General features: G+C 36.6%; 1 pseudogene; it reads right to left on the minus strand.

The window, feature by feature from the left end:
• Positions 1-475: 475 nt before the first annotated feature.
• Positions 476-2257, minus strand: LOC112913857 (large ribosomal subunit protein eL8 pseudogene; annotated as a pseudogene).
• Positions 2258-7880: the final 5623 nt, after the last annotated feature.

Consider the following 7880-nt stretch of genomic DNA (forward strand, 5'->3'; position numbering starts at 1 on the left):
CTCTCTCTCATGAAGAAATAAATAAGTTCTTTAAAAAGAGATAAATTATTAGCATCCATTATATTTCAATGTAAATTAGTGAATATCTACTTAGAAAAAATAGCACTATATGAAGAGGCTAAGAGATGGACAGAGTAAAAAAGACCCTCAAGGAGACTATATAGATAGATAGATAATATATATATTGAAGTAGTGTATTATAATCTTGCAAAAAACAAAGATCATAAAATTAGAGATTGTCCAGATATATCTTACACATTTTTGTTACTCATTTTTGAAAATTCAACTAAAAGAAATTTTCAAAGAATAACTAGAAACACATCTATTTCAAATAAGCAATCTCGGTTTATCTGCACTCACACACACACACACACACACACACACACACACAAATGCATCTTTTTTGTCCCACTTTGATTTTTTTCAAAGAAAACTTTTTATGACTTTTATGTACAGAAAATTCAACAACACACAATTAGCCCAGTTTGGTAGCCAGTTCTTTAGCCGTTGCCTTTTCCTCCTTGGCAACTTGAGCTGCTGTCTTTGGATTTAGGACATTGCCTCCCTAGTGATGGCAGATCTCATCGTATCTGTCATTGTATTTGGTCCTGATGGTTTCTACCTACCTAGCCAGAGTTCCTTTGTCTTCCAAGTTAAGCTGTGTGAAAATGATAATGGAGCAGATCTTCCTGTGGACCAGACACCCCTATTTGGCCTTCTCCTTGATAATGCAGTAGGGAACTCCAACCTTATGACATAGGACAGGCAGGAAGACAGCCAGCTCATTGAGATCCACAACATGTGCAATCACTACCAGCTGAGCTGCTCATTTTCCATCAAGGTGGTGACACTATTAACCCTAGCTTGAAGGACAGGCAGCCTCTTAGTGGGGACATCCCCTTTGCTGGCAGCTTTCTTTTCAGCCTGGAGCAACAATCTCTGCTTCTTCACCTGCTTGGTCTCTGGTCTGTATTTGTGGGCCAGCTTAAGCAGTTGAGTAGCTGTTTGGTGGTCTAGGACCTTGGAAAACTGGTCATCTCAGGAGGCACTTTTTGATATATAGAGAGAATAGCCCTTTGCCACTGCAGCCAGATGTAAAGGGGCCGTTTGACAAAGTGGATGAGGTCCCTTTTGGGCTAGAAATTCTGCCTGATGCCAAAATCTTGGGCCTTTTCTCAAACAGGGGATTGACCACTTTCTTAACCTCCTGCTTCTCCATGACAGCAGGGCTGGGGGCTACTTTTTTCCCCTAAGCCTTCCTTCCTTCCACCACCCTGGATGGCTGGAGCCATCTACTTTGATTTTTAAAAAAAATTTTCTTATTTGAATATAGTTGATATGAAATGCTACATTAGTATCAGGTGTACGACTTAGTGATTTGACAAATTCATACATTATGCTATGTTCACCACAAGTGTAGCTGCCATCTGTCCCATTACAGCACTATTACATTATCATTGACTGTATGCTTTATGCTCTGATTTTTATTCCCATGACTAACTCATTCCATAACTGGAGGCCCTTTCCCCTTTCCCTGTTTTGCCCAATGCCCTTCTCTGCTCTGGCAACCATCAGTTTGTTCTCTGTATTTTTAGTTATGATTTTGCTTTTTGTTTATATATTCTTTTTTTCCACATTCTATTTATGAGTGTAATCATATGGTATTTGTACTACTTTTGATTGATATCATTAACAGATGGGTTTCTTTAAGTTAGGGTCACAGATCAAACTTACTCATACTGTCTTTCTCTAATAGAAATCATGATTTTGGTTGACAGTTTAAGCAACTATTTATTTTTAACTTATTTTAAGGTTGTTTGATTTAACTGTTTTAAACTTTTTAAATTCTCAGTTTCTATTTAACTGTTTTTAAACTTTTTAAATTCTCAGTTTCTATATAAAGTGTATGGCTCATGATCGTAGGATATATCCAGCTGTTGCAATTGTTTTTAGTGCCTCTGTGTCAAGTGACATAGAGGAGGATTGATGGCAGGCTTTGGAATTCTTTTTCTGTAAATGAATATACAACATATTCCAAAATAAAATATGTAATATGCCCATAACTAGTAATGAATTTAGGATACACAATATTATTGCTACATTTATAAGTTACCCAACAGAAGGAAGCAAATTCTAGATCTCACTGATCTTCATCAAGATTTAATAGGTAACCTGGTTGCCCCAAGGCTTTCTTGGCTGGTGAACAATCTTGGCTGATGTGAAAAGATTCCTTTGAAGTGTTGCGGATTTGTTTCATAATTTAAATTAGTCAAGGACAAGGAAGACTTGAAGACAGAGGATAACTCAGTGAAGAGATAGACCATTGTAAAGAAGGAAGAATCTTGCAGCACAACAATTCTGGGAAATAAGAAACTTGAGTAACTCAGGCAGTATAAACCCAAGTATTGGAGGATTTGAGGTGTGAAATAAAAATCTAATAGCAAGGACAGACCCTTTCTGAATGTTTAATCACAAAGTACAAAAATTAGCTGAGTGCAAAGTCATTGCTGAAAGTTGGAAACTGTGAGCTCTTAGGGGGTTAAAGCCTGTGGCAATATATCATAAACTTGGAAAAAACAACAGTATTTTGGTGCTGCTAGGACAGGCAATGTAGAGATGACACCTTATGGTGGGGAATGCTCCTCTTATAGCCACATGCAGCAGCCTCCACAGAATTAAGGGTCCTGGCCTCCCGCCACACACTTTATTCACTATCCCTGTGAAGAAGGCATGCATTATCCCTTTGATGGATCACAGGTGTTGATTTGCTTCTCCACTGGGGTAGAGTAGGGAGGGGATAATCTATTGAAATGACATTGTTTGGTATTTGCTGATTGCATTTCTCCCCTCTCTTCTCTGGATTAATGTGAGGTGAAGATCTTTTATTTTTAGAATAAATTACAATGGAATAGAGAGTTCCCACATACTCTATACCTAGTTTCCCTTATTATCTTCTTACAGTATTAGTGTGGTATATTTGTTAAAATTAATGAACCAATATTGATACATTATTATTAAATAAAGTCTATACTTGATTCAGATTTCTCTTCTCTCTTCCACCGAAGTTATCATGTGACATTTAGTCATCATGTCTCCTTAGGCGCCTCTTGGCTCTCACAGTTTCTCAGACTTTCCTTGTTTTGCTGACCTTGATGGAGTTTTGAGGATTTTTGGTCCAGTAATTTGTAGGATGTCTCTCAGTTGGGATTTACTGGTGTTTTTCTCATGACTAGAACAGGATTATGGTTTGGGAGAGGAAGATCACAGAGGTAACATGCCATTCTTAACAGATCACATAAAGGGATAAACTATCACCATGACTTTTCACTGTTGATGTTGACTTTGATCACCTGGCTGAGGTAGTGTTTGTCAAGTTTCTCTAGTTAAAACTTGTGTCCTTTCCATAATATATTATTTGGAAGGAAGCCATTGTACACAATTCACACTTAAGAACTAGGGAGTCCTGCTTCACCTCTTTGAGGACTGGCTATACACTCTGTTCAATGTTAACATTAAGCATTTGATACATGTATTTGTTGCTTTGCAACATTTTATAAGGGAGTTGTGCTGTTCAGTTACTGGAGATATTTATGAACTTATAAGGCAACTGACAGAAAATTGTGGTTTGGGCAAAGGTACAGAAATGAGTAAGGAAAAAAATGTATTCTTCATTCATTGGACATTTTTTTTTTTTTTATCACTATGGCCCTGGCTTCAAACTTGATGTCAATATCAAAGACTTGCTCTCACGGAGGTATAGTTAAGCACAATAAACAAACAAATATACAAAAAAAAAAAAAAACAGCAAATCTATAATAAAACATGTAGGCAGAAATTTAAGATATAACTGTTTTTGCTGCCTGAAGGCAAATTTCTATAGAATAGAGCAGTGTTTCCCGGAGCTTAGTGGGGATTTATTGCAAATGACACAAAAAGGTGGATCTTTGAAGTAAGCCAGAATATGACCCTGTTGATTTCCTAGAGAAGTGTGGTACATAACTCTCAGTCTTCAAAGGTGGGTCCCCTACAGGGCCTGAAGGCAACATGATCCTCTGTGAGTTAAACAACAAAATGACTGGGACAGTGAACATAATTCTCTCATCATAACCAAATGAATGTTTCACAAGCTGCCTATTTATTCATATCACTTCCATTTGAATTAAAATATTAATTTTACTTTACTTCTTTAACTATCATTTAAGCTTTAGATCCTTACCTATATAGCCTAGGCAAGAAGTTCCTAAAGAATATTTCAAATCACGAGGTCACAGGATGTCAATAGACAGTACACACAACATGTTAATCTTGGAATTCATTGCGTTTGATGAAATCTGAGGTTTATTTTCTATTTTTTCTTTGTATTAATTTTTTTAGGTTTTATTTATTCATGAGAGACACACAGAGAGAGGCAGAGACATAGGCAGAGGAAGAAGCAAGCTCCCCGCAGGGAGCATGTTGCGGAACCTGATCCCAGGACCCTGGGATCACGACCTGAGCCAAAGGCAGACATTCAACCACTGAGCCATCCAGGTGCCCCTTCTTTGTATTAATTGGACTTAAACATGACTGAAATCAGGAGTTCTGTGAATGCCAAATTATTCATTTTATGCTTCTTCCATGTTGAAAGAGCCCCAATATTATATGATGTCCAGCTTTCCCCAGATTGGCTCCTAAGCAAGATATGACTGTTATAAACCCATTACAATGATCCTATTCTAGCAAGTGATTTATTTAGGCTAAGATCTGCCCTAGTTCTGAGACATGAGGGAAATCCCCTGAGAGTAGGGACTTTGGGAAAGAGTTTATATCACTTCTTCAATTAGATGAACAAAGAAGAGATTGTATATTTTCCTATATGGATTGAGTTCCTGGTCTGTGGCCATTTGTATGCACCAAGGGTGCTAGCTTGGGATACTCAGAAGTATTAAGAATGACAAAACAGTCAGATGAAAAGAATTTTAGTGTTATAATGTCATTGAACAACTCAACAAATTCTGGATCATTTGTTTGTGAAATGACAAGCTTTCTACCTTTTTGTTTAAGCCAATTGAGTCAAGGTTATTTGCTATTTGTAACCAAAGCATCCTGTAAGATACTAGGGTTATATACATAAAATCCCATAGATGAAAGAATTTAAGACTATTTAAGATATTTCAAAGATAATTTTGTCTTTAAATGGTTTTTCAGTGTATGACTTTAGAGCCTAATCCCTGCTTAGAGGCAATTCCGCATAATGTTTGTTGATTAAAGACAGTAATTACCTCTTGGTCTAGCATCTCTCTTGTCTTATACATAGTCTGAGTTAATATCCTAACCTAGATTTCCCTTGTCTTGGAGTTCTTCACCTCACTCATTGGGTGGACTTCATTGTGTCTCAATATCCTTAACCTCTAGATATCTTTTGGACAAGCGTAAGCATCTGGCCCAAGTCAACCCATTTAGATGCTTTTTCCAGGCTTTTTGGATTTGGGTCTGTGAGACATTGGTCAGTCTCTTTTAGCTCTTTCACTGAAAAGAGCCATGTTTGGCTTTATGCATGCCAAAGCAGAGAAAGCAATTAAGCAGAAAAAAGAAAAATTGAATGGGGAGAAGCAGGAGTAAGAGACTACATCAATTCAGAGAGACAGAAAGAGTAATTTTGATATCCGTTTTCTGGATCTATTTGCTTCTGAGGGCTGGCTTTGGATTTCATGAAATAAATCTATATTTGCTAATGTTTCATTCTTCTTGAGAAAAGAAATCGAGGGGATCTATGCTACTTGCAACCTTTTGATTTGAATAAGGTACTGATAGACTAAAAGAGAATTACTTAATAAGATTTGATTTTTTTCTGTTTTGGTAACACCATAGCAATTGACATTCTTTTATGGCATTGATTTCAATCTGCCTTATATTAGAGAAACTTGGTGACTTGTATAATCCACTTAGTCTGTGAATTTAAGAGCAAAGATTAGCCTTATTAATTTTTTATATTAAATCATGGAGTAATATCTTTTGCCTATTATAGAAATTTAAAATATTTGTTGAAAGAGAACTATAGCCTGAGGGAGCCAATGGGATTTTTACCCTTCCAAATTGAATGTTCATTTCAGTTATCCAAGAAATACCCTGAACCACTGAATAAAGGCATATCCAAATAAGAATCATTTTGTTTGTTCAAAGTTATCTAATACAATTAAATCGTTTTCAGCACTAATCAGCATTGTCACTCTAGGAATGTTTCAAAATCAAAACAAATGCCATTGTAAGGTTTTTTAATATTGTTGGAAGTTAAGTAATTCTTTTTAAAACAAACATGTTCTTTTTTAATTAATTTGAAGACAATGAATTCCAAATGTGATTTTATTGACAATAGTCTTAAAAACTTTTATTAAGAGGTGGCATTGATGTAGGATTGGCATTGCTCTAATGATCCTTCTTTGAAATAGTACATGAATTATCCTCTTTGAGCAGTGAGAGTCAAAGAAATCCTCAAAAATTCTGACTAAGATGGCTCAACTCTAGGTCCCTGACCTCTCTTTTCTTAGAGCATTTACTTTGGAAAACCTGTAATTGCAAATTATCTGCTCCCTTGGAAATGTATGTAAATCTTTCCCCTGTCTGTTGCCAGTATTTCCATTAGGAATGTCTTTCTCAAGGACCTGGGAACCATTGTTTGTTTTTGTTGTTGTTGTTGGTTTAATTTAAATTCCATTAGCCCACATATCATTAGTTTCAGATGTAGAGTTCAATAATACATCAGTTGCATATAATATCCAGTGCTCACCATATCATGTGCCCTCTTTAATGCCCATCACCAATCAACCTCATCACCCCACCCACCTCCCCTCCAGCAACCCTCAATTCATTTCTTGTAAATAAGAGTCTCTCTTGTTTTGTCTCACTCTCTGATGACTTCCCATTCTGTTTTCCCTCCCTTCCCCTATGATCATCTGATCTGTTTCTTATATTCCACATATGAGTGAAACCATATGATAATTGTTTTTCCCTGATTGACTTATTTCACTCAGCATAATACCCTCCAGTTCCATCCATGTCGATGTAAGTGGTTAAGTATTCATCCTTTCTGATGGCTGAGTATATATTCCATTCCATACATATATGTACCAATCTTCTTTATCCATTCATCTGTCAATGGACATCTCAGTTGTTTCCATAGTTTGGCTATTTGTGGACATTACTGCTGTAAACAGTGGGGGTATACATGCCCCTTTCAGATCACTACATTTGTATCTTTGGTGTATATACCTAATAGTGAAATTACTAGGTCTTAGGGTAGCTCTATTTTTAACTTCTTGAGGAACCACCATACTGTTTTCTAAAGTGGCTACACCAGCTTACATTCCCACCAACATTGTAAAAGTGTTCCCCTTCCTTCACATCCTTGCCAACATTTTTTGTTTCCTGGCTTGTTAATTTTAGCCATTCTGACTGGTGTGAGGTAGTATCTTATTTTGGTTTTGATTTGTATTTCCCCGATGCCAAGTGATGTGGAGCGTTTTTTCATGTGTCCGTTGGCCATTTGTATGTCTTCTTTGTAAAAAAAAATGTCTGCCCATTTATTGACTGGATTATTTACTTTTTGGGTGTTGAGTTCGGTAAGTTGTTTATAGATCTTGAATACTAGCCCTTTATCTGATATGTCATTTGCAAATATCTTCTCCCATCCTGTAGTTTGTCTTTTAGTTTTATTGACTGTTTCCTTTGCTGTGCAGAAGCTTTTTATCTTGATGAAGTCCCAATAGTTTACTTTTGCTTTTGTTTCCCTTGCCTTTGGAGATGTGTCTAGCAGGAAGTTGCTGTGGCTGAGGTCGAAGGGGTTGCTGCCTGTGTTCTCCTCTAGGATTGATGGATTCCTATCTCACATTTAGGTCTTTCAT

This window comes from Vulpes vulpes, chromosome 1 (assembly GCF_048418805.1).
Source record: "Vulpes vulpes isolate BD-2025 chromosome 1, VulVul3, whole genome shotgun sequence".
Taxonomy (NCBI): Eukaryota; Metazoa; Chordata; class Mammalia; order Carnivora; family Canidae; genus Vulpes; species Vulpes vulpes.